The sequence below is a fragment of the Podarcis muralis genome, chromosome 11 (genome assembly GCF_964188315.1).
Source record: "Podarcis muralis chromosome 11, rPodMur119.hap1.1, whole genome shotgun sequence".
Classification (NCBI taxonomy): Eukaryota; Metazoa; Chordata; class Lepidosauria; order Squamata; family Lacertidae; genus Podarcis; species Podarcis muralis.
In genome coordinates this window covers 31,480,943-31,508,334 of record NC_135665.1, presented here as the reverse complement: position 1 = coordinate 31,508,334, position 27,392 = coordinate 31,480,943, and the positions used below count along the sequence as shown (strand labels likewise).

The 27,392-nt window shown below is 41.8% G+C and overlaps 1 long non-coding RNA gene across 1 annotated transcript in view; it reads left to right on the top strand.

The window, feature by feature from the left end:
- Positions 1–27,392, top strand: part of LOC114606531 (uncharacterized) — a 453,090-nt gene that overhangs the window by 388,033 nt on the left and 37,665 nt on the right. Inside the window, exons 8-9 of the long non-coding RNA XR_013394655.1 lie at positions 4,679–4,820; positions 5,437–5,512. This is a non-coding gene — a long non-coding RNA (uncharacterized LOC114606531). The remainder of the gene's footprint in view (positions 1–4,678; positions 4,821–5,436; positions 5,513–27,392) is intronic.

The following is a 27,392-nucleotide window of genomic DNA, read 5'->3' as shown; positions in this document are numbered from 1 at the left end:
AGCTATCGTAGTGGCCAAATTTGATCCCTCAAGCCATCTGAATTTGCTGAAGAGTTTATGTTACCTATATGTTTCCCTTTGAACAAAGAAAACTAAAAGATTAGTTTGGTGATTATTGCTGCGATTTATTTGTTGATTCACCTTTGGTTTTGTATTCATCATATCGGAGCTGCAGATTCAGCATTGGCAAAGCTGCCAGAGTAGAATTATCATTCCGTATTTATCTGCGTACTGACATAAAAGTGTGTATGTGTAGATGGATAGATAAACAAGGTAGACAAATAAGCAGATAAATATAGCTAGGCATGGCCTTGTTCCAGTCTGCACATGGGTATGCGTTATATGCAAAACACATTCATACAGCTAATGGCACTCCAGTTGTTGTGGGCAATTATAATGAAAGCTGCCTAGCACTCATGGAAGCATAAGAAAAGAGAGTCCCTTGGTCACCACCCAAGGATGTCAGCTGCTCTTGCTGGGCTTGAAAATAACAGTCACAGCAATACTGGCTGAGCTGGTTTACTGTAATCAGAACAGGGAGACAAGGGAAAACTGGATTTGCTGAAATCTGGGGTTATTACTCAGATTACAGATCCCTTAAAAGTTCCTGTACATCTAACAATTTTACCCTACTCTGAAGCTAACCTGCTGTATTGCTGCATGCACACACTCTTACCCAAGGTTCAGTTTCCTTGGAATGAGGGACAGTGGAGACTGTGGCGTCTACATGATAGATGGCTTTTTTTACACATATGTACAACCTGAACCTGGGATGTGGGTGATGCTGTGGTCTAAGCTACAGAGCCTAGGGCTTGCCCATCAGAAGGTTGGCAGTTTGAATCCCTGCAACGTGGTGAGCTCCCATTGTTTGGCCCCAGCTCCTGCCAACCTAGCAGCTCGAAAGCACATCAAGTACAAGTAGATAAATAGGTACCACTCCCGTGGGAAGGTAAACGGCGTTTCCATGCACTGCTCTGCTTCTCCAGAAGCAGCTTAGTCATGCTGGCCGCGTGACCCGGAAGCTGTCTGCAGACAAACGCCTGCTCCCTCAGCCAGTAAAGAGAGATGAGCGCTGCAACCCCAGAGTCGTTTGCGACTGGACCTAACGGTCAGGGGTCCCTTTACCTTACAACCTGAACCTACAATGGAGAGACAGCATCAACACCCCAAGAAGGTCTTGCTTCTCCCATAACCATAGACTTTGATTCAAGCAGAAATCAAGCATGTCTCTTCTTCTCAGGCTTCTGCCTACAGCCTGCTTCTCAACCAGCTCTCACACACCTCATCTCTGGTTTAATCCTTCTAACTACAAGCCAGTTGTGCTGGTCCCGGGGGGAAGGTTACTGTTATCGTAGTCAAAGTTCAGTCCTGAGTCACTAGCCTGGAAATAGTTCACAAAGTGTGAGGCGAGGTCCGAAGCAGGGAGCCGGGCGGGGACAGGAACACTCGAAGATCAGAAGCAGGAAGCCGGGCGGGGAACAGGAACGCTGGAAGGTCAGAAGCAGGAAGCCGGGCGGGGAACAGGACTGGATGCTGGCCGAAACAGCTCTTCAATGATGACGTTGCTCCCGCAACCTGGGACCGGGCTGACTGGCCTTTATCTTCTCTGAGGCCAGGGGCGGTCCCGGCCCCCAGGAGCCCCGCCTCTCCTGGCCTTAAGGCGAGCACTTTCCATTATTACCCTAACAACCCATACTTAGGCAATTACCAAGAAGATGAACTGGTTATTCCAACAATTGAATCTTTGCAGGATCCAGGAATTAGAAGGGACTCAGGCATATAGCCTAACTCCCCCCACCTGGGAAAAAAAGCCTCACCACAGTATCTTTAAGCAAAAAGAAGCCTTGATATCTGGGAAGTAAATGCTGACTAACAGTGCCTTTGTTCTTTTGCAACTTATCCCCACCCCACCCCCGCATAAAGCAGGATCAGTGGTAAAATGTAAATAAAAAACCCTAAATTGCTTTATTCGCCGTGCACATTCTGCAGTTAAAGTGAATGAAATCTCCTTTGAGGAAACATCTGACTAAGCAAAATAATGGTTATGCATTTGTGAAAATGCTTAATGAACTCCCCAGTTAAAATGCTGTTATTTTAGAAGCCATTACAATGTGTGTTAAATTAATTTGAGGCTCCGTGGTTGAAAACCCCTTCCCCCCCCCTTCCTTTTTTAATATACCAAAAATAATTGACCTTACTTGCACGTGAGGGGGACAAAGTTCCTACACGGTCAGGAATGTTGGCAGTAAAGCCGAATGCAGGAGTCCACTAGTGGAGGAGTAAGCTTTTCACAAATCTTGTCTCCATAATCATTTGTCTAGTGTCAGTTCAAAGTCAGGGAACTTGCCAAAGATCAAACACATTTTTTTCTTTAAACAGTGCATATTGTAAATGTTCTGGCTGGCATTCATTTTCTGTTTCTTCCTGTTCTAAAACATACATATTTACTATGCCTGCAATGTTTGGGGTTATATCTTTTAGGCTGAAGGAAAATGTATCATTTGTCCACAGAGTAAAATATTTCAAATAGTGGTATGCAATTCTCAGCTACTAGAAGCTGAGAAAAGAATCAATGGGGGTGGGGACACAACCCAAAAACGTTGGGATGTACAGTGGTACCTTGGTTTTCGAACTTAATCCATTCTGGGAGTCCGTTCAACTCCCGAAACCATTCGAAAACCAAGGTGCAGCCAAGGAAGTCTTATAAGCGATTATGTTGTAAAACCTTGTTGTGAAACTAATATGTTTTGTTCTTTCTTTTTCTTTCTGTTTTTGTTTGTTTTTCCTTTTGGATGTAAATTAATAAAAACTTATTCTGGAGGGGGGGGAAAGAAAACCAAGGTGCAGCTTCCGATTGGCGGCAGAAGCTTCCAATCCAATGGTGTTGAGCTTCCAAAAAACATTCACAAAACGGTTTGCAGCGTTCTAGAACCAATTTGTTCGACAACTAAGCTGTTCAGGAACCAAGTTTGATAACAATCTCAATTGCCCTTTAGCTGAATTTCACTGATTGTTCTGTCCAAGCAGTTGTGTCAATCAGTGTACTGAGAACTCAGCTAGATTGGTAAAGAAAAAGTGATTTATATGTGTTATATATGTGACAGAACACTGTGCCACCAGATGATGCTGTGGACTCCCATTTTTCCATACTGGATTTCCCTGATGAGATTTACAACACGTTTAACTGAAACGCTTCTTTGATGTGTCTAGATCCAGCCTTAGAAACATTTATGCCTCCTTGATGTTCGTATGCAAAATCTGGGTATGGAATACTAAGCAGAGCAAAATAATAATAATAACTTTGGACCTAGAGTATTTAACTCCTGATCCATGTGTGCTCTGATGCCCCATGTTACTGAGGTCACTTGTCTCTGCTATTCCCAAGATGCATTTTAAAAGGGACTCTCAGGAGAGAAGCTGCTAACAAGAGAGGGAAAGTACTCATGTTATTGACTAGGTCCAAGGAGAGCCTTTACTCCATTTCCCAAGGGTGTTCTCTTACTAGGCAGCCATTTCAAATATATAGAGTACTTAACTAGAGAATAGATTGTATTAAAAGGGTAGTAATATGAGAAGTATATCAGTAAACTGAGAGTACAGGATCCAAAATGTTGAGAGGTGTAGTTTGTTAAGGGTGTTGAGAGTTCTTAGGAGGCCCCATTCCCTTCGCAGAGCTTAAATTCCCAGAAAAGGGATTGCTGGTGAAACCCAGTGCCGGATTTACATATAAGCTAAACAAGTTATAGCTTAGGGCCCCACTCTCTTGGGAGCCCCCAAAAAAAATTAAGGAAAAGAAACTGGATGTACATTTCCAAAATGTAAAATGAAAAACAAATAAAATAAAACCTACATACAGCAACAGCGGCAAATGGCTTTAGATACCTATTAGGTCCATAAATTACCCTATAGCATATATTCGACACAAAAAACAGTGACAATTTGTTGTTGACAAAGGACAGTTGGACATATAAAGGGCCCCATTACCTTCAGTAGCTTAGGGCCTCATCAAACCTAAATCTGGCCCTGCTTAAACCGCTCTGAGAAGTGTAGCTCTGTGAGGGAAATAGAAGTCTCCTAACAACTCTTGGCACCCTTAACAAACTATGGCTCCCAGGATTCTTGGGGGAAGTCATAAGTGTTTAAAGTGGTATGATACTGCTTTAAATGTATAGTGCAGATGGAGCCAGCCTCTAGATACCTTGATTTACCAATGCAGCTTGTTCCAACAGTGGGATGGGAATCCTTTGGACACCCTCAAAAGGACAACAGCACCCCTATCTCCTTCCCTTTTCCTCAAAAAAATCTCTTTTCCATCTTGGCTCAGAGGGTGATGTTGAGTTTCCATGCAAGATTTTAGGGATTACAGTGGTACCTCGGGTTAAGAACTTAATTCGATCCGGAGGTCCGTTCTTAACCTGAAACTGTTCTTAACCTGAAGCACCACTTTAGCTAATGGGGCCTCCTGCTGCTGCCGTGCTGCCAGAGCATGATTTCTGTTCTCCTCCTGAAGCAAAGTTCTTAACCCAAGGTACTATTTCTGGGTTAGCAGAGTCTGTAACCTGAAGCGTATGTAACCTGAAGTGTATGTAACCCGAGGTACCACTGTATAGATTATTCATATTGTGCCATGAACACATTCTACAAAAATGACAAATAATACTTTACCTTCTTTTCTCAGCCCAGCACTAAGATTTGACCTTGCCACCAACTTGAGCCATGTCACCCGGACCTTGCCTCCGAGGCAATTCCCAACCTCAATGAATTCTGCAATGATCCTGTTCCCAACCTGACCACCCACATTAGAATGAGATTACTGACAGGTACAAAAAAAGTGTTTCCTAATGAAGTCTAGCGTATGCACTAAGGTCATGGAGGAGGGAGAGTACCTCAATCTTTGAAGTCATTTGCAATTAGGGGGAGAAGTAATTGAATTGGATTCCTCTGCTATCTCCTCCTTCCATTTCTATCTCTCACACATGGACATTACCTATGACCCCCTATGAAATATTAATAAAATGCAGATTTTAAATATTAAAGCTTTACATTCATGTTAATGAGTACTGTCAATCAGTTGAGGCTAAACATGTAGCTAATTTCAGAGTTAAGATTCGATGTTCAAAATTATCTTATCAGTGGGGGTTGGGGACTGCAAATCTAGAGGTGAGAAAAATAATGATCTCTCTCCTTTCAGAAGCTCACAAGAACTGATACCGATGCCATTAACATGTTGTTAAAAATATTGTTGTTTTTAAAAAGCTATTTCCAAAAGTGGTGTTTGCTCAGCAGTGATCAATTAAGAATGCTAATGTTCGTGCATCAAAGATGGTTATTTTTCCTTGCGTTGGTAAAAGGTTGTATATTAGAGAGATAAGTTACAGTTTTGTTAAATGGAAATAATAATGTGAATACTGTACTGTTTTCACCCGTATCTAACAGATTAATTGCAAGAAAGTGGAAGAGACAAAGAGATAAATGCATTTTATTTTCGCATTTCTGTATGGCACTCCAAACAGTAAGTTCAGAAATATTAAAATTATTTATCAGTCTTCATATTTTAGTCATGCACGAAAATGTCTTTATCCTTAAGGCAGGCACATGCTTATTTGTATATCGACTCATATGTTATGTAAGTGGAACTCTAAATAGATATTGTGTAATAATGTTCCGAAGTCTTTCACAATTTTGTATTTCCCCATCCCCGAATGACAAGAATTCAGTTTGCTTGAGTTATCAGCTAACAATGTCTTCAGATACTGGATATTATATGCCTTTCGGCATATACGCTAGAGTAGCTGTGTTGGGTGGTATTAGTACCCAAGTGGAAGCATGGGGGATGAACAAGGACAACTGAGAATTTGGGACAATTGCACAAATCTATCACCATTTTGAAGAACAACAACTGTATGCTATATAGTTGGTGATGAGACAGGGGCAAAGTTTGCACATAACATGAACACAAACCATGGTTTGTATTGTATGCAGAAGTGTATGGGTTCCTGGAATGAAGACTGTGGAAGAAGCACTCCAGCTGCTGCCATCTTACCTGGGGTTAAACTGTGTTACTCAGGGCTTCAGCCATGATTTGGCTAACATGTCTGCAGAATCTGGGTTCATGATTTGTCCCTTTGATGCAATCAATGAGTAGCACACTAAGAGCAAATCCACCTGTGAAGCCAACCCATGGCTTAGTCTTGGGTTGCTCAGCAGCAGGTGGACCAGAGAAGGAGTGCAGCAGCCATGATCTCTTCTCCAGAACCACCAGGCTTCCATGTACATGTTAAGTCATGGTTTGGTTTAGCATTCCATGTGAACCAGGTCAATCTATATTTTGGCCTTAATGATGGCTCAGCAGTGGATGTTTGAGGCCAGGCTTTGTATTGAGGGTGTGAAAGCATCAACAGTATTAAATAATGGAATTGTAAGATTTATTCAACAAAGAGAAAAATGTGAACTTGGTCTTCAAGCAAGGAATTCAGGTTCAGGAGAAGCAAAAGGCAAAAGGCAGACCCCTTCACTGTCCTCTGTTGATGGGTCCAAAGTGTACTGTCCCCTTGCTGTCAGAGATATCCCATGGAAGTTGTGGGGAAGTGTGCACACATTTCATCTAGGAACAGGTTTCCTTTAGTAGAATCAAGTACAACAAATACCATCAATTTATTGTTATTAAGATAGGTGATCTAGAGACCCCATAATACACAAAACACACACACACACAAACAAACAAACAAACATGAATATTCACATTTGGTGAATTTTCATACTTTTGTCCATTTACTGTATTTATTCTCCCCCCAATTTGCACTATAAAATGGTGTTTTTCTTTGAGTCAAAATAAGAGTACCCTTAAACATTTTTTTAGAAAAAAGCACTCTGTGTGTGTGTATCTCTCTATCATCTATCTACCTACCTATCTATCTATCTATCTATCTATCTATCTATCTATCTATCATCTATCTATCATGTGTCACATTTCTTGCTAATTCTAGATGCCCACCTTTCAACCGTTTGACCACATTTATAATCTAGAACCTAGTTTAGTAAAAAAAGAAGTTGCACTTTAAGCTCTGGGACTTAAGAAGCCTGAAGTTCATTCTGTTTATGGACCAAGTGCCATAGGTTAAGCTAAAATGCACTCCCATGTATGCCACACTACAACAACCTGGGTCACACATTTATTCATAAATATTTACAAACCACACTTCCATGGGAAATATAGTAAGGCAATGTACAACATAAAAATGCAAATCAACAGTAATAACATTGATAAAAGCAGCAGTTAGATGTCAATAAAAACTGGTTGGTAAAAAAAAAAGTCTAATTCTTAAGGCATGTCTGAACTATACAGTTTTTAGAAGACGTCTAAAAGAGTAGTCATGAAATTAAAAGACGCCTGCTTCTTGGGAGAAAAGCAATGACAAACCTAGACAGCATCTTAAAAAGCAGCGACATCACCTTGCCAACAAAGGTCTGTATAGTTAAAGCTATGGTTTTCCCAATAGTGATGTATGGAAGTGAGAGCTGGACCACAAAGAAGGCTGATCGCTGAAGAATTGATGCTTTTGAATTATGGAGGAGGAGGAGGAGTTGGAGGAGACTCTTGAGAGTCCCATGGACTGCAAGAAGATCAAACCTCTCCATTCTTAGGGAAATAAGCCCTGAGTGCTCACTGGAAGGACAGATCGTGAAGCTGAGGGTCCAATACTTTGGCCACCTCATGAGAAGACTCCCTGGAAAAGACCCTGATGTTGGGAAAGCTGGACGGCACAAGGAGAAGGGGATGACAGAGGACGAGATGGTTGGACAGTGTTCTCGATGCTACCAGCATGAGTTTGACCAAACTTCGGGAGGCAGTGGAAGACAGGAGTGCCTTGCGTGCTCTGGTCCATAGGGTCACGAAGAGTCGGACACAACTAAACGACTAAACAACAACAACAAAAGAGAGCAGGGGTGACTCCTGGCAGATTTCTATTAACAATGAGTTAACAATGAGTTTCACATAGCAGAGCCTGCCATAAAGAAAGCTCAGTCCCTGGAAGAAGCCAATCAATAAGGCAGTCTTCAGTGTAGTTTAGACCCAAGATGCATATGGCTTTGTTGAGTCAACTCAATAACCTTGAATCTCTTCCAGCAGCAAATCAGCAACCAGTGCAGTTTTCTCAGCAAAGGAGTAACATGCTGCCACTAACCTGCTCCTGTGAGCACTCTGGCCACCGCATCCTGCATCAGTTGCAGCTTTTGGTCCAGATACAAGGGCAGTCCCACATCTGAAGGGCTGTCAGATGGACGGTAGAACCAGATGTTTCCTACTGCTTTAGAGGGGAGGACCTAAACCAATAGACTCAAATGACAAGAAATGAGCTTTTGACAAACATTCAGAAGAACTTTCTGGCAGGAAAAGCTATTCAACAGTGGAACAGTGGAAGGTGATGGACTCACCTTCACTGGAGTTTTTAAACAGAGGTTGGATGGCCATCTGTCAGAGATACAATGATTCCTGCATTGCAGGGGGTTGGACTAAATGAACCTTGGAGTCCCTTTCTACTCGACAATTCTATGATTCTATGTGCAGAATTTATTGTCTGCGAAGTTAAGTCCTGCTCAGTTTGGCTGTGTGTTGAAGTCCTTAAATTTAAAAAAATTGTTGAAGTACAGTGGTACCTCGGGTTACATACGCTTCAGGTTACATACGCTTCAGGTTACATACGCTTCAGGTTACATACGCTTCAGGTTACACATTCCGCTAACCCAGAAATATTACCTCGGGTTAAGAACTTTGCTTCAGGATGAGAACAGAAATCATGCAGCAGCGGCGCAACGGCAGCAGGAAGCCCCATTAGCTAAAGTGGTGCTTCAGGTTGAGAACAGTTTCAGGTTCTCCAGAACAAATTAAGTACTTAACCCGAGGTACCTCTGTATCTTACGAGGTGCTGCTGAAACAAAGTTTTTATCCATTTTAGCAGAATTTTCAGCACAAAGCCCTGGCAGTCACTAGACATCACAATGACATCAGCCTTTGCCTGACTTGATCTACATCCTATACCATTTTTAAAAAAATGCTGGCTCTTTTGGGGTTTTCTTTTATTGGGTTGGTTTTGTTTTGATTTTATGTATTCAATATTTTATGTGAACCGCCCTGAGACCTTCAGGTATAGGGCGGTATAGAAACTAACTAACTAACTAATTAATTAATTAATTAATTAGATAAATAATCTGATGATCTGGAACTTGTAGGTACAAAACGCTGCCAAAAGGAAGGAAAAACCCCATTCCTGGGGTAGAGGATTGTAGCATTAGTCACTTAAACCAATGAGTTTTAATGAATAGATAAACCAATTGATATAAATCTGCATAAATTTGCATTGGAGAATAACAATAGTTCTAAAGCAAAAAAAGCCTACTTTGTTGCCCTGGAGAAATGCATCTGTTACAGCAGGTACCATGGTAAAAAAAGCTTTCTGTCTCTCTGTAACATACAAAGGCATATCTATTAATAGAGTGATTACAATTGCATCTGCAATTTTCATAAGCGCTTGTATTATAACTAATAAAAACTCTGCCGACTGATTAGTCAGAGCTTCCTTTTTAATTAATTAAAATGTTTTAAATCAATGTATTTATCCAACTACTTGACTGAACATTGCAGCGCACACACATGCACACATTTTGCTCCTACCTGAATTTTCCACTGAAGAACTATTTTTTAACAACTCTATATATTTTCATCAGAGCTTCGGAACTGGGCATGTAGATTCCTTTTCAGCTAATCAAGAGAAGCAATTAAGCACTAGGTTCCTTAAATAGTATTCTGTCACAAGCCTTCATGTTTCCGTCACAGTACATATGGTCCAATTGTTTACAGATTAAAAAGAACGAATGAAAGAATGAATTTTTTTTTAAAAAAAAATCCCTGCTCAGATGTTAAATCAAGATGTTTTCTTCACTTTCAAATGATGGGCCGACTGCCAACACTTTCAATGAGAAATTCAGAGGGCTTTTTTTTATATATAAAAAAAGCCGAACGCATATCTCATGTTTGGACGTTAGTGTGTGATGGCCCATCAACATCAGGATTGATGGGAAAGAAGCTGTTCTTAAGGCATATGTTCAGCTCTCTGCAGAAAGAATACTCTTGGGGAAAGTGTTCTTTGTGAGTTTATGATATGAGAGCAAAAAACTAGGAGCAAAATAGGTCTTAGGCATGAATTGGTACCGTGACACAGAGGCAGTGCTCCTGCCAGTGATAACATTTGCCCCACAGCACCATCTGGCAGCCAGAAGCTCCCAAAGTTAAATCAAAATGGATGCTAAATGTGTTGTAGCTGGATCGGAAACTAACCCTTTTGTATGCCCTTTTTCTCAGTCCAGAAACATTCACGGTCATCTTCAACATGGTGCTTTCAATCTAGATTGATTCTAGATCCTGCCAACTATAAGGTCACTTGATATGCATTTGAAAAGCTTCCACTTGAATAGGTTATCCGTGTATTTTCCTCCGTGCACGTGCCTATGGTGAATGAACAAGGAAGTGTTGATTGCGATCTTAGGCTGGATCTAGACACATCAAAAAAACGTTTCAGGAAAAAGCGTTGTAAACCTCATAATGAGAAATCACATTGCCGAAAGATGGAACTCCACAGCACCATGTGGTGTCACAGTGTTATAATGTATTTACGACACTTTTTCTTTACTCATGTAGCTGCGTCCTTAGTACATGCCCACCCACAACACCATCGGGCGCATGCAGATACACTGGCCCCCGCCATTTCTGGGAGCTTCTGTTGTCATCTGTATTCAAATGGACACACCACAGGGTGTTGCAGAATGCATCTGTAATGAGATTTTATTTTCAGAATGAAATCAGTTTCTCAAGAAACCCCCCCCCCCAAAAAAATGCAATAAATCTAGATTGTGTATAGAAAAAGCAAGTACTCAAGCTCCATTGGATCTTTTGTAAAATGTGTGTTTGCAGCCATAGTCTATAGCATCAGCTGTCTCTTTGCATCATTGACAACTGAAGTCATTCTTTGAACATATTGGAAATTTCATTGGCTCCTTGGTCTGAGTGTCTACATGCCTAATTATGTGATCAGAAACAAACATTTGCAGATCATGAAAAACTGATCATATGATCTGCACAGTTTTTGTTTTTCCAGTTATTTAGCTGTTCAGACTTCTTAACTATAGCCTACAATTTGATACCAGCACTTGTTGCTTTTATGAACCAATGAACTTCTCAGAAAGTTCAAGGGGTGAGCTTACATCACTGACAATTGAGAATTTCAAGTCAGAGGCTAATTGTAGGGGTGAACAGTATGATCAAATTAAAACTATGAATGAATCTGTCACTACCCTAAATGTCAAAATAAAAACTGTTCCCCTAAAGGAAATATTTCCAGATGCGGTTGATGCTTTTTAATTCCCTGTTAGAGAAAGAAGGGGGGGGGGACTAGCTAACGCATTAAGAATTTTGTGGAACTTCCATTTTAATTCCACTTCCAGCTAATTACATAACAGCAACACCTCATCAGTGCTAATGGTCTCTATTATTAAAGTAACCAGACAGAAGGGAGATGACAAAGAATCCAGTTCATAATCCTTTGATTTCAAAACAAATTTATCAGAGCTGATACACAGATTCAAAATCTGTGTGCAAGTGTTGCATCTTCCATGCAGATGTACAGCATTTGCATAGAAAACATAATATAAATTCTGTCTCCACAGACATGACAATAGTTTCTCAGTGGAGATTCACATGCTTGCAACAGCACGTCTTATTGCATTGTGATCACAATACTCGCTTTTACGTATCTGCAACTCCATGCTAATGCAGTCTATGGCACAGTCACCATGATCCCCCTCAAAAGCAGTTTGGATCATCTAGTTGAATTAATCAGTAGTTCTATGCACTGAAGAAAAGTTCTATGGGGCTTCAAGGAAGCTTTGTCACAATATAAGTCTAGGTGACTGTTTCCCAGCCTGTTCACTGTACTAGTCTCGATTCTGAAAGATTGACTGTGGAGTCTCATCATCTTTAGGAAACAAAGCCTACGTTTTTGAGTTAAATGCCATCCCTGGTTTCATTTCACTCTGGATTAATACCAAAGGCCTAGAATATTTATTTCCACAAATATGCATTACCTCAGGGCTGGCCCAAGACATTTTGGCACCTTAGGTGAACCACCACAAAATGACTTCTTCACACACACCTGGCCCACTGGCCAGGGAGGAAGAGGAGAGTGAATATCTACATCAGGAACAAGGGGGAGATCAAATTAACCTTACCTAACGGTTGAAGTTAAAGCCATGGTTTTCCCAGTAGTGATGTATGGAAGTGAGAGCTGGACCATAAAGAAGGCTGATCGCCGAAGAATTGATGCTTTTGAATTATGGTGCTGGAGGAGACTCTTGAGAGTCCCATGGACTGCAAGAAGATCAAACACATCCATTCTTAAGGAAATCAGCCCTGAGTGGTCACTGGAATGACAGATACTGAAGCTGAGGCTCCAATACTTTGGCCACCTCATGAGAAGAGAAGACTCCCTGGAAAAGACCCTGATGTTGGGAAAGATGGATGGCACAAGGAGAAGGGGACGACAGAGGACGAGATGGTTGGACAGTGTTCTCGAAGCCACAAACATGATTCTGACCAAACTGTGGGAGGCAGTGGAAGACAGAAGTGCCTGGCGTGCTCTGGTCCATGGGGTCACGAAGAGTCGGACACGACTAAACGACTAAACAACAACAACAACGGTTGAAGTGGAAATTGAAAGGGGAAAGGGGCTCACTCTGAATCAATCCTGCTGGGTGCAGAGCCCAGGAGACCCATCAGAGGTCAACTTCCACCATTTCCTCCCTAGGGGTGGGAAGAGACCAGCAGCATCTCTTATAGAGGCGACATTGGGGGGCTGTTGAGGAAGATGGAGATTCAATCTCCAAGGAGCACATGGCAGTGGCAGTGGCCAATGCATTCCTTGGAGGCCGGACCTGGTGTCCCTGTGGATCCTGTCACCTGAGGTGGTCGTCTCATTTTGACTCATGGGTGGGCTGTCCTGCATTACCTTAAAAATGCTGAATTGTATCTTCATATGAGTTGCATTGGGTGAGTATACCTTTAGTATTGTGAAGTTCTCAGATATCCCACAGGGAAAGAAAAGCACTTGTTCCTCCTCCTTCTATCTTTATTTTTAGTAATTCTAAATAATGTTTACTGAAACTACAGTGGTTTCCAGTTTCCTAATGTTGTAAGGTATTTCTTTTGCATTCCAAAAGCAGATTTGCCTATTGTTAAATGCTAGCACACTTAACTATACAGTGGTACCTCGGGTTAAGTACTTAATTCATTCTGGAGGTCCGTTCTTAACCTGAAACTGTTCTTAACCTGAAGCACCACTTTAGCTAATGGGGCCTCCTGCTGCCGCCGCACCGCCAGAGGATGATTTCTGTTCTCATCCTGAAGCAAAGTTCTTAACCCGAGGTGCTATTTCTGGGTTAGTGGAGTCTGTAACCTGAAGTGTATGTAACTCGAGGTACCACTGTATAGTGCATTTATTATCTGGATGTTCCATGTACCTAAATGGGTTGTGTTTTGCAGTCCTGGGTGTGCCCCACTCCACCCCTGATCCTGATGCAAATGAAGGGTTTAATCCCTCTCACTCCCCCATCTAGGTCTTATGCAGAGTCAAGTCCTCCTGCCGTCTGTCTCCATTTTAAACACAACAGCTATAGAATGGTATTGAGTTTAGTTTGTCCCTAAGAGTGTGAGGCCCAGACTACAGCAGCAGGGGGTTGTAAATATCCTTTTGGGAAGCTGGGATCAGAAAGAAGTACGAAGGGCACAGTCAAAAAATTGCTGATAATGTTCTGTGTATGTGAAAGACTTCCAAAGTGCATTTTACATTGCCCAGCACAACCAGTGATAAAAATGTCCAATAATTACTAAAAGGGTTTGCTCTGCTGCTGGAGATATGTGTGAAAACATATGTGCTTTAGTAAATTCATGATTGCAAGGAAGTGTTGAATGCCAGATCTAGCAAGGCATCAACTGAGGGTTTTTCTGTTTTCTTCTGCATTTTTGGTGATATTGAATTAAGCAAGACACACAATGATAAGTAAATATGGAGTTCATTTTGTACAATGAAATCACCATGTTGCTGGCATTATCTGAGAATTGTTTGCTACGGCATCATATGTTGCATACAATGGGGCACCCATCTGTTTTTTCTAAATATAGCCAAGTTTGTTTTGCCTAAATTTACACCCTCTTGAACATCCTAGGTTGGTGCATTTGTCTTGGATTTGATTATTATTGGATAAGTGGCTCTACTTAGAAGGGATTGTTGGAAATGGAGCAGCGATGGGGCAGAATTTAAAGCAGACCTGGAAAAAACTGTAACAATGAATAATGATGTGGAAGAGGGAACATTTTAAGCCACATTCCAGCCACCTTAATGCTAAACCTAAATTCCAAGGAAGGGTTTTAAGGTGTGTAATAACTAAAGTAGAGCTTGTACAATTATATATATATATATTAAAAAAATGTATTGACTTAAATCACAAATGGAAAAATATTTATGAACTTCTGGGAGAAAATGAGTTTTGGAGTAAATGATGAACACAAAAACCCCATTCAACCTGTCTGCCCCAAATCACATAAGAGTGAGAATAGGGAAATGTTCATTGGGTCATGCCCTCTTGTCCATCATCAGTGCCCTCCAAGCATTGCAGGTTGAATGCCTGCAGGAAGAGCCTGCCAAAGTTGTGTTTGGGAAGGTGTGTTGCTCAGTAGTATAAGCTGCATGCAGAAGGTCCCTGATTCAGACGTGGGCGTCTTGGAAAGAGTTCTGCCTGAAATCTTGGGACAGTCGCTGCCAGTCAGTGTAGACAATAATAAGCTTGATAGGTTGATGGCTTGACTTGGAATAAGGCAGCTTCCTATGTTTTTAAGCTCTCTAAGCTTTGGATGCCTGCTGTCTATTTATCTGGTTCAGTGAGGCGTTGCTTTGCTTTGAGTTTCAGCAGTTAAGCAGCTCAGACCAAGAGCTTATGTAGGAGCTGGAGGCTCCTAGCTCCCCAGCCCTTTCTAGCTGGTAGGCAGGTGTTGGATCCAGGCAGGTGCCTCTTCAATCTCCCCCTGCCTCCCAAGTAGCACTTTGCTGGCAGCCCTGAAGCTCCTACCTGGCTTACCATGTCATCTGTTCCAGTGGCCCTGGGGGTAACATGAAGGACTTTGAGAGCCAGCCAGGAACCCAGGCAATTGGTATTGAGGCTTCTGGTCTGAGCTGGATGCCTGGATCCAATGGATTCTCAAAGTCATTGGCAGGGCAGAAATCTTCTGTGGGTCCTGCTCCTCCTCCACAGGAACCCCAAGTACTAGGCCCGGACAGAGCTGGACCTGACATCCGCATAACCAGACTTCTAAATTGTGTGGGAAGCCAACACAAGGAGGGGAAGCTGCCAGCTGCAGACAAAAGAAAATAGTTCCTTGCATAGCACATAGTTCAGCTATGGAATTCACTTCCAGGAGAAGTTGTGATTGTCAGCAACTTGGATGGCTTTAAAAGAGGATTAGACAAATTCATGGAGGAGAGGGCTACCAGTTGTTACTAGCCATAAAGTTTATGTTCTGTCTCCACTGTTGAAGCCAATATGTCTCTGGGTACCAGTTGTTCAGAACTGAAAGTAGGGAGAGTACTATGAGAGGCCTCCCATCTGACCGTGAATGCTGGACTAGATAAACCTTTGGTGATGTCTTCTGATGAGGACAAAATGGGAAGGATAGAGGATCTTGAGCTCCTTGGAGGAACGGTGGAATATAATTGTAATAAACCAACCAACTAACCAACCAACCAACCAACCAACCAACCAACCCATAAGCTACAGTTGAGGCAGTTGGGTATGTTTAGTCTGGAAAAGAGAAGAGAGAATGGAGATAGGATAGCCACCTTGAAGTACCTACAGCTTGTCACATGGCAGATGGAACTACAGAAAGTAGAGCCCAGACGAATGGATTCTAATTACAAAAAATGAGATTCTGTCTAAACACCAGGAAGAACTTTCTGTCAGTAAGAGCTGATCAACAGTGGAATGGACTCCCTTGGGAGGGTGTGGACTCTCCTGCCCTGTAGATTTTTAAGCAGAGGTTGGATGGTCATCTGTCACAGATGCTTTAGTTGAGAGTCCTGCATTACAGAGGGTTGGACTAGATGGCCCTCGGGATCCCTTCCAACGCTTCAATTTTATGATTCTGTGCTGAGAAGTTGTACCACTTGAATGCCTAAATAGCAACCAGTGACTCCAATCACATCATATCATTTCTTCTTATTAATAGGCCCCATCGGTGTTCAGCATGTTGTGCAGAATGTCATGAACAAAAAGACAAGGTCTTTGACCCCCAAAGGGCTTTGTATCTAATTATATCAGAGGAAAGTACCAAAGCTGAACAGTAAACAGAAACACTGGATCAGAAAGACTGATCTGAAAAGGGAGAAAAACATTCCTAACCTATTTTTCTAATGTGATCGTAATGTGGGACTCCTTCTGAAACTCATGGCATATTTGATAAATGGTACTTTGTGTACTTCTAGAACAGGGCTGGTGCCATATGCCTTCAGGAAAAGTTATTAAATGGGTTTTGTATGGAAGGGCATTCCTGGTTCTATCAGCAGAATAACAGTCTTGACAATGGAATTAAATCTTTGACTTGGCTGGCTTATCAGCAAACAATAGGGCGGCCCATGGAAGACATTTTTAATACAAAAGGTTTTTCCCTTCCTTTTCCCCCTGTGAACCATATTGTAAAAGATGTGAACCATAAGTAAAAGATTAGGAAACAATGTGGAAGTGATTGATTCCTCAGATAGTGTTTTTTTAAGGGGAAAAAAAACAAATTTCTCTTCATTTCCACCCCATCCCCACACCATTATTCATTTTCTCTTACTATCCAATTTTTCAGCTCTGTACAAAACATAAATGCAGCCAGCCAACCTCAAGGGCAAAATTATCTCCTCCTTCTTTCATCCTCTTCTGAATCACGACAATGGTGGCACCAGAAGGGTGGTGAGAATCTAAAATGACCCTTTGAGCCACATGTATTTTATTTACTCACAGTTTTCTAGAACAAGGGTAGCCAACGTGGTGGCTGTCAGATGTTGTTCAACTCCCATCAGCTCCATCCCAGCATAGCCACCTTGATTCTGCTCAAACGGTCCCTACAGGAGCACTGCAGAGTGTTCAGATCCAACATTCAAAAAATTATTTGAGGGTTTTTTGAGTGCTCAAGTGAAACACTGGGAAAGTGTCGACCCCACTTGGTTGGGTTGAATGGAAGAAGTGTGGTCTCCTATAACTATTCATAGAATCATAGAAACGTAGAATTGTAGAGTTGGAAGGAACCTTGAGAGCTATCTAGTCCAAATCCCTTTCAGGAATCTCAATGAAAGCATGCATGACAGATGGCCAGCCAGCCTCTGCTTAAAAACCTCCAAGGAAGGACAGTCCACCACATTCCAAGGGAGGCCACCCCACATTTGAACAGCTCTTACCATCAGAAAGTTCTTCCTGATGTTTAGTCTGAATCTCCTTTTGTGTAACTTGAAGCCATTGGTTTGGGTCCTAGCCTCCAGAGCAGGAAAACATGAGCTTGCTCCATCTTTCATGTGACAGCCATGTGCTGAAGTTACTTGAACAGGGAAATTAGCTTGTATTGTGATGGAGGCGCATCCAAAAATATCAGCTATTTTAGTTGCCTTAAAGAAATTAAGGGATTGTGTTTGATAACATCAGGCTTGCTTCTGCTACTTCCAAAATTCAGGATGGCCACCAACTTCTGTTGGTGAGGGGCTAGGGTGTTTTGTTTTTGTTTTATTGCCATTTTACAATATATATATATATGTTATGGCTGTTTGGGGAGGGGAAACCCATTCTTTCAAAAAACAAAACAAAAACTATGTAGGTGCAGGTTTCATGCCCTTATGTGAAGAAGCCAGAAAGTTCATATTCAGGATCTGAGGTGAGGCCCTTCTGAAATTATCCCAACTTAACAGAGGCCAAATCTGAAGTGCCAGAAAGGACCCTGAGGCAAAGCAGGGAGGGTCTTGCACAGCCATAACATATGGATGCTTAAAGCAACACTGAGCACTCCCTGTTTGAATTGTTTTTCTTAGTAAGGAGTGATCTCTATAATATTTCATTTAAAAAGTGATGTTTGTAATTGTGATGCCTGAAATGTAAAGCAGGTTTATTCAACCCGATAAAAGTTGTATTATACGAATACATCTTGGGAAGTGGAAGCTTATTACAGCTCGTGCATTTGCATTAGAGCAATTGCCAGCTCCTAATGTGAAGCTGAATGCCTGTGTGAGGAGGACTTTACATATTTTTTATTTTTGAGTAGGGAGTGTGTGCTTATCCCTTGTGTCTGTGGATGGAGTAAGGAAACCTGTCAAATTTCTTCTTTAAAAAAAAGCTGCAGGAAAGGATCTCAGGTTTAATTTAAAGTGGATAATCACACAGTTCCTTTGGGTCTAACTTCAACAAAATGACTTAAGTTATTTTTTGCTATCTCTGACTTCAGTGCACTGAAGACATGAAGCAAAAAATAAATGTCTTACAATACTGTATTCCTGAAAACTAAATTTCACTTGAATATTGAGTCAAATGCTGATCTGAACCAAGCATACACCTTTATTCCCTATCTCTTGCTGTACCGCTTGAGCCTCTTAGAATTGACCAGAATTCTGCTCCCCTGATTCAGTATCACAGCTTACGGTATTGTGCTCTGGCATTGGATGTTGAACCCATAAGAGTAGAGCATCACCAGTGATGCCTGTCTTCTGCTACAACAGCACCAACAGTTGCCTACTGCACTATTTGTTTCTGGCACCTAAAATGGCTTGAGTGAGTAAGTGGAAAGAGGCTCCAATTCATAGCTGTCAACTTTCCCCCCCTTTTAAAGGGAAATTCCCTTATTCCGAATAGGATTCCTCGCAAGAAAAGAAAAGTTGACAGCTATGCTCCAATTTATTTATTTATTCCTAGTCATAAGGATTAAATTAAAGATAAAGGTAAGGTAAAGGACCCCTGGATGGTTAAGTCCAGTCAAAGGCGACTATGGGGTTTAGCACTCTTTTTACTTTCAGGCCGAGGGAGCTGGAGTTTGTCCACAGACAGCTTTCCGGGTCATGTGGTCAGCATGACTAAACCTCTTCTGGTGCAACAGAACACCGTGATGGAAGCCAGAGAGCACGAAAATGCCATTTACCTTCCCGCCGCAGCGGTACCTATTTATCTACTTTCACTGGTATGCTTTCGAATTGCTAGGTTGGCAGGAGCTGGGGCAGAGCAACGAGAGCTCATCCCGTTGTGGGGATTTGAAATGCCAACCTTCCAACCTTTAGTCATCAGCAGTGTCTGGGCAGAAATCCGGAAAATGTCTGGTAAAACTCGAATGTATGGCAGCCTATGTTAGCAGTGCCATTTTTCCATTAAAGTAGCTCAAAAATGGGTTTTTAAAAGAGTGATTTGGCCCAAAAAGCTCAACAACTTTGCTCCTCTCCCCCCAAAAAGCTCAGGTGTAGGAACTCAGGCAGCCCTTAGGCTATCTTGGACCCAAGTTGTTCAGGGCTTTGATTATCATCACAAGAACCTGAAATATGGTTCAAATGTCATAGGAATCAGTAAGATGCAGTAGAATGTGTGGGCAACAACTTTAGCATATGCCAAAAACATAAGCTATTTGGTCCATGCCTTATTTATCTCAGAGGGAAGAGTGTTCCATATGGCAGGTGCAGCCATGCTAAAAGCCCTATTCCAGGCAGTCGCAAGACAATGCGTCGTCTGTCCACCTGAAATTTAATACAACCACACATGCTCCACCTTCCATAAGAAAAACAATTATCATTTCCCTAAACTAGTGTAAGTGGCACATTGATTAAACAGGAAAAATGACCACAAATCTGGGAAGGCACCACTGACAGAAAAAAGGAGAGGAAGATACTCCAGGTGTTGGTAGAGAGATTTATTCCAGGGCTGGTGCATTTTGGAATAATCCTTCTTCAGGGGCACATTTTGAATAGTAATTCTCATCAAATGCACAAACCCCTATGCACTTGATGAGAACTGCTATCAAAACGTGCTCCTCAAGAACGGATATTCCAACACGCATTGGATCAGAAATAAATCTTTCTTCATGATTCAATAATATCCATTCAGCTACAGACCTTTCCATGCACAGATTTCTTTGTGTGTCATCAATGGTTCTGTGGTTTGCAGCAATATGGGCACTTAGAGGACCACTTTGCATTCAAGCAGTATTCATATGAAAATCACGCATTCAGAAAATGTGCATTGACCCTTCACCTCCACCTGTTCAACTGAATGTCTGTATAGAGCAGGCATGTGTACCATTGTATGCAGGTAATGCTCTGTCAGTTGGGATCCCTGGTAAAGCAGGATCTGACCCGTGTGGCTCTCTTCCAGACTTCAGTTGAATTTGTGGAGGTCAAGAGGGGAGACATTGCATGCAGCCTTGCCCCCAAATGTTCAGCGAGGTTGAATCCCTATATCCACTTAGTGGAAGTGTTGTTGTTGTTTAGTCATGTCTGACTCTTCGTGACCCCATGGACCAGAGCACGCCAGGCACTCCTGTCTTCCACTGCCTCCCACAGTTTGGTCAAAATCATGCTCATAGCTTCGAGAACGCTATCCAACCATCTCGTCCTCTGTTGTCCCCTTCTCCTTGTGCCCTCAATCTTTCCCAACATCAGGGTCTTTTCCAGGGAGTCTTCTCTTCTCATGAGGTGGCCAAAGTATTGGCGCCTCAGCTTCAGGATCTGTCCTTCCAGTGAGCACTCAGGGCTGATTTCCTTCAGAATGAATAGCTTTGATCTTCTTGCAGTCCATGGGACTCTCAAGAGTCTCCTCCAGCACCATATTTCAAAAGCATCAATTCTTCGGCGATCAGCCTTCTTTATGGTCCAGCTCTCACTTCCATACATCACTACTGGGAAAACCATAGCTTTAACTATACGGACTTTGATGGCAAGGTGATGTCTCTGCTTTTTAAGATGCTATTAGTGGGAGTAAGTCCCATTGAATCCAGTGTGGCTTGCCTCTGGGCAACCTATATAGGATTGCACTGTGAATATGTGATCAGCGTTTTAATCCAAGGAGTGTTTGTGTGTATTTCTGAGGCTAAATTTCAGCCTTCCCCAACCTGGAGACTTTCAGATGTTTTGCACTCCTAGCTCCCATCAGCCCCGGCATGCTCAGTCAGTGGTCAGGGATGATGGGAGTTGCAGTCCATAGTCCAACAGCATGCTTGGAAAGGCAGCTACATTGCATTGAGTTGCTTTTGTCACTGTACTCGGTTTAAAGATGGAGGAAATGGGCAACTCTCAATATTTTTTAGTTATTTACAAATACTTCCCCTTCTGTACACAGGTGTGCAAAATCACCTCGAGCTGTTGCAAAAGCAGAACATGGAATAACCACAGGACCTGTTTTGAAAAGATAAAGTGCCCTATAACCTGTGGGCACAAGTATCACTCGGTGTTAGGAAGATACGAACCATTCTAAATTCCAATGTGATGATGGGTCTTATATACAAATTGAATTTCCCTATCTCTCTTTTGCCCAACACTCTCAATACAGTGTTTGTCAGAATATGGAAATGTTGCCATGGGAAACTTTGGCTCTGGGATGGGGAGCACTACTAGAGAACGAGTGAAATGGAATTTCTTCAAGCAGATAACAGAAGAATTTGCGGCTTAGGCGCTGCAGGCCTTCTGTTTGAGGAAACTTCTAACTGTAGCCTAGTGGTGTGCTATCTCCTCTCAGCCTTAAAGATTTTAGAAATATCCTTTCCCCATTTAAAAGCTAACGGACTGTACAGGTCTGAGAGCCTTTCCCTACCCGTTCTGCCTTGATAAAGTGAGCAGATGTTAATTGGACAAAGAGCAAAGGAGGGTTTAAAGACCTTCAGAGCATTACTCTGATTTATTTTGCCTTGAACTCCCATTTGTATATAGATTGGAAGGGAATGTTGTGTTGCTCTTTCAGGCCATTCTTCCCTCCCTTTCTCTGTGACATTCTTGATATACGTCACCTTGATAAATTGGCCCCTTCTCTGTCTGTCAAAAGACATCTTTAAAGAACAATAATCCATGTGAAGTGCAAACCCTGCCACCTGAATAAGCTAAACTCTGCAGATCTGAGAGCAGCTTTGCTTACTTAAGAATGAAATGCTGATGTTCAAGAGCTCTCACTCGCTTGTAGCTCACCACAGCCGAGGTTGGTGCAGCTGTGATCCTGGATAATAGCACAATGAATATAGCGTACAAGTTCCCAGTGCCAAAATGACCTCCTCTGGCCTCAATTCACTGCCCACTCACCCAACCTTTATACCTCCTCCATACTTTAACATATCCTCCAACATAATAAGCCCGCCACCACTAATGTTATAAAGTAGTAATTGTGCCTAATTGGTAGGGAGGTGACAGACCATTCTGGTAATGTTGTGAAACTGTAAGAAAAGGGGAGTGAGAGCATTCACAGGCCCAGCAGTAATTATCCACTAATTTGGCCTGTTTGTGTAGGGACAGCTCATTATAGCCCTTAAGAAACCCCCAAATAAAGCAAGAAAGTTGGTAGGAGGTAAGGTTAAATAATTAGTGTTCAGCAGATTAAAAAAAATATCAAAGGACAGGATTAAGGGGGGAAATGTGATGAAAGTAACAACAGAGAATGGTGCAATATCCTTCCCATAAGTGAGTTTTATGTATTTGCAAGTATGTCAGACTCACGTATTATAAGATGCCTAAATGAGTTCAAAAAATACACAAACCATGGCATGCAATTTTATTTTATTTCTGTAATTAGAGCAGTCATCATCATTTTGCAGCTCAGATTGCCAGCTTTATACTCTTTAAGCGACTTGGTAAATCAGTTCTGAAAAGGACTCTCCAATTCAAAAGCAGTATTTTCCATATTTTTCATTGTCACTAAATGCTCCAGTGTGTGCCTTTTATGTTTTGTACATCTTCTTTTCCAGCCTCAAATTTTTAAAAAGTGGCTGCCTGGTCTTAATTTCGTTTTTCTACAACCGGTTGGGAAAAGAAACTAGATGGTACACTGAGCTCCTCAACTCAGATTGCCAAAAAAGATTGTTTAAAGTTTACTTTATTTGAATGTTTGGGACTGTGATCAATTTCAGTGATAACCAATAAGTCGGTAAAACTGTGATCCTGTACACACCTGTTCAGGACTAACCCCAACTGAACACCAGTAGGTTTTACTTCTGAATTGACATGAATACAATTGCATTGCAAGACTGAGTACACACTAACCTGTTTGTAGGTTTTTCTCAGTCTGGATCATTCATGCTTTCCCTCAACCTGCTGCTTTCAATCTAGATCTTGTTGCCCACAAGCATGGATGTTATGGACTGGCTAGATGGAGAGGAGTGGTAGGAGACACTAGCTGGAAAAGCCCCTAGGAAACCTCTGGGGAAGCAGGCTCAGATCCAGGGGATTGGTGGTGGGACAATGATGAACAGTAAGAGGGAGAAGGATCAGAATGGGAGGAGGAGGTGTTGGGAGCAGACAAGGCAACAGTGTTTAGTGAGCAGGAAGAGGCTATGGCAGAGAGCAGTACAGACTCCAAGGCTGAGTGTAGGCAGTCTGTGGAAGAGGACAGGAAGTCTTCCCTTCCTGCTGCAACCAGCTCCCCTCTTCCTGTCTCCCAGAACAGGCAAAGAAATAAAGAGGGCAGAAAAATGAGAAGCAGGAAGGCGAAACCTTAGGTTATCGGGGAAGGAACCAGGGGAGGAGACTTAGAGAGCAGAGGGAAGGCGGGGACCTTTAGTCCTTGCAACTGCTTTATTGGGGCAAGACCTCCTGGAAAGAGTAGCTGAGACCACTAGGCCACAGCTGCGGTTTCTTTCCTTCACTGGCCTCGGGTGATTTATTGTTTCATTGCTGACCTATGCCTGACTTCAAATCTGACACTGGGTGTGGTTACTTAATATGCATTGGAAAACCGTCCTCTTGGTTAGGTCGTCCACCACTTTTCCTCCCTGCACATGGCCCAGATGAATGAAAAAGGAAGTGGTGATTGTGATCTTGGTATATACCCACTAATGTCATTGAGCATGTGTGAATGGCCATAGGTCTGTGGTAGATCATCTGCCTTGCATTCCAAAGGTCCCAGTATCCATCTGGGACATCTCCAGTTAGGACTGGGAGAGCCACTGCCAATCTGTGTCATCAATACTACAGTGTGGGGTTATAATCAATCTGAAAGGAGCTTTCATTTTTGGAATGAAATTAGTTAGATTTGTCTTTAAATGCAAATTGATTTGAATTTCTCCCACAACCCTAATATGGCTGCTCCCTTGTCTCTCTTGCCTCTACCGTGTCGAATTCTGGATTGTAAACACCCCAGGGCAGAGACCTCCCTTTTCGTCTGTATTCCATAAAGCCACAGGCACAGTCATAACACTATATGAATAAGAATAAAATAACAGTGCTGAGGGGGAAATGCTCTGTACATGCCCAGAGGCATTGTCATTATTGCAACAACAAAATAAAGAAGAAGAATTGGTGAGAAACTGAAATTATTACCGTATATTTCTACATCAAGGATATGTGTGTCCTGTAATAAGTTTAGAGAGGGAAGTGAACACACACACACACACACACACACACACTGACCGAAAAGTTGGGTGTTGCAGCAGGTCATGCTATCTGCCTGTGCCTGAAATGCCAACTCTTTTGAAGTTTCTTGGCAAATTCTCATTGGCATCTGCAGATTAGGGCTGTACACTGGAAGGATAGACCACACTGTGAGGGGCTCTTAAGCTAAACATTGCTGTGATCCACTCCCACACATGCTTTTTGCTTTGCAGCTCTGATCTCTGTTGACATATGTTTAAAGACTTGTCTGAAAGCAGGTTATCATGTCCTCTTGAGCCAGTTAAGCTATCACTTGAATTGGAATGCATCAAGAGTTTATACCGGTAAACAGAGAGGAGTACCAGAGCCATCCGATAAATTTGCTTTAAATTTTCAGACCTTTCTCGGTTTCTGGGCAATGTCAGGTGCTGATCATTTTAATTATATTTAGCATTGCTGTATGCAAGATAGCATTGCTGTATAGGACTACCTAGTATACCTTCTAGTGGTCAAGATACACTTGGCACAGATAAGAATGATAAAAGCTACAATAGCGACTGTGCCTTTTTGTATTTCCCAATACTGAGGCAGTCATCCATGTAAAAAAAGGTTGGAGAATCAAATTCTCTATGCTGGCTTGCTACTGTTCTTATGCAGTATCGTAAACGGTTATCTCCATTTTTTAATAATTCTGGAAATTCTAGCTAGGGACTTCAAATGTTGGCCATACCTTGTTAGCTAATTTCATTACTTGGCAGTTCCTATGGCTATATCAGTGTCCTAATGAACACTGCACATTATCAACGTAGAAGATAAAAAGGAGAGTTTATTCATTAATCCCAGTTCAAAATTTGGGCTCTTTTTTTCTTACAATAGTAAGGGTACTAATTAGTATTGTTTTGGATTTTTTTGTGCTGTGTGGGCACCTGTTGACTAAGAACTGAAATAAGACCACTACTCAGTTTTATTCAGACGTACAGCCGGTTACGTCCTGTGTGTTTATTGAAGAGCTGAAGTGAGCACCAGACCAGAGCAGTGTCAAATGCTTCCTCTCCTTATTCCTTCTTTTAGTAAAAGGTTTCCTGCCGTAAAACACAGGCATCTTGCTTTCCCCATCCATTGCATTTGTTGATTTATAGGGAGGAATCCAGCAAACCTACTTTTATGCCCTCTTTCTTTTTAAATGTGTCTGTTCAGTCTGATGCACATCATCAGCGCTAACCTGATCTAATTAATTCAGTGCATCTGATGTCTTAGTTTAACAGATTAAACTTTATCCAATTTCTTTTACCTTCTGGAATTTTAGCATATGCAATCTACCATGCACATTGAAAATTCCAAAAATGTAACATGCAAGTCTATAGCAAGAGAGGTAGCATCCTAATACACATTTAAAATTCAACCGTAGCATTTTTATTTTGAGTTCTGGATGGCTTATACATGAAAGGATGCTGTGTTTGCACGTTGAATGAATCTCATCTAAATGGTATTTGGTAGGATCTTGGGGGCTTGGGTTCAGCCCTGTTCTTTGCAGTAGGGGCTAATGAAGAAATAGGTATTTTGTATACCCATTCAATGGGCATGCCTGTTACTTGTAGTCTCATGGCCATAACTGAATTCACCAGCAATGTAGCAATTTAAGTATAATGAATCACCAGTTTAGGAAGAAGAAGCAAGGAACCAGATATAGAACTTTTAGAATTTTGGCTTTTATTCAATGTCAAAGATCTTGCCAGTATCGCAAACGCAGCACTCTTAGAATGGTTCAAAATGATTTGGAGTATCGCTTTATTAACAGCTAGCAACCTTGTACCTGGTTGTTGTGTTACTTGGGACTTCTAGGAAACAAAAACTCAGTGTTTTAAATCAATGGTTATTTCAGTGGAATTTTGAAAGAGTCAGTCTGCCATCTTGATTCAAAATGGCATCCAGTTGTAGCCAAACTTGCCCCTTGAGTCCAACAGCACCTGGGTTCCCTGTCCTTGAATTAAAATTTGCAGATGTCAAAGAAGATTAATTGTCATATGCAGCAGTACATAGGCAGTGGCCTAACAAACCATATTTTTTTAATGCTACACATGGATGTGTAGAAAAGACGTGGTAATTTGGATATACAAAATAGAGTGACTATGTATACACTATCCAGATGGGTGTTCTGGTTCACACAAAAAGCACCTCCATATATGTACCACCAGCAGAATGTAAAACCCAATGGTGACACACTCAAGGAAAATGTGTGGGACTGCCTTGTGTCTGAATTGTTCCTACATCCAAAGATTATTAAGAAGCGTGCAAAGGCCATGTACACTCTGTGTCAGCCTTCCCCAAGCTCGTGCTCTCATACATTTGGGATGAGAAATCCCATTAGCACCAGCCGGCATAGCCCAAGGTCAGGTATGATACGAGCTGCAGTTCAAAATGTCTGGGAAGAGACGGAAGGATGCCATTTGTTAAAATAGCATCTACATTCTCTAACCACAACATCCTTTTAGATTTCATTTATGGCGATGGATAGCTTTAGCATCAACATTTTCTATATGAGCATTTCTATATGAGCATTTCTATATGAGAAAAGTATCCAAGGCAGAAGAAAACTATACTTGGAATTTGGAGGGTGTGTGTGTGTGTGTGTGTGTGTGTGTGTGTGTGTGTGTGTGAGAGAGAGAGAGAGAGAGAGAGAGAGAGAGAGAGAAACTGTTATATCTAACCATTTCATTCATTTAT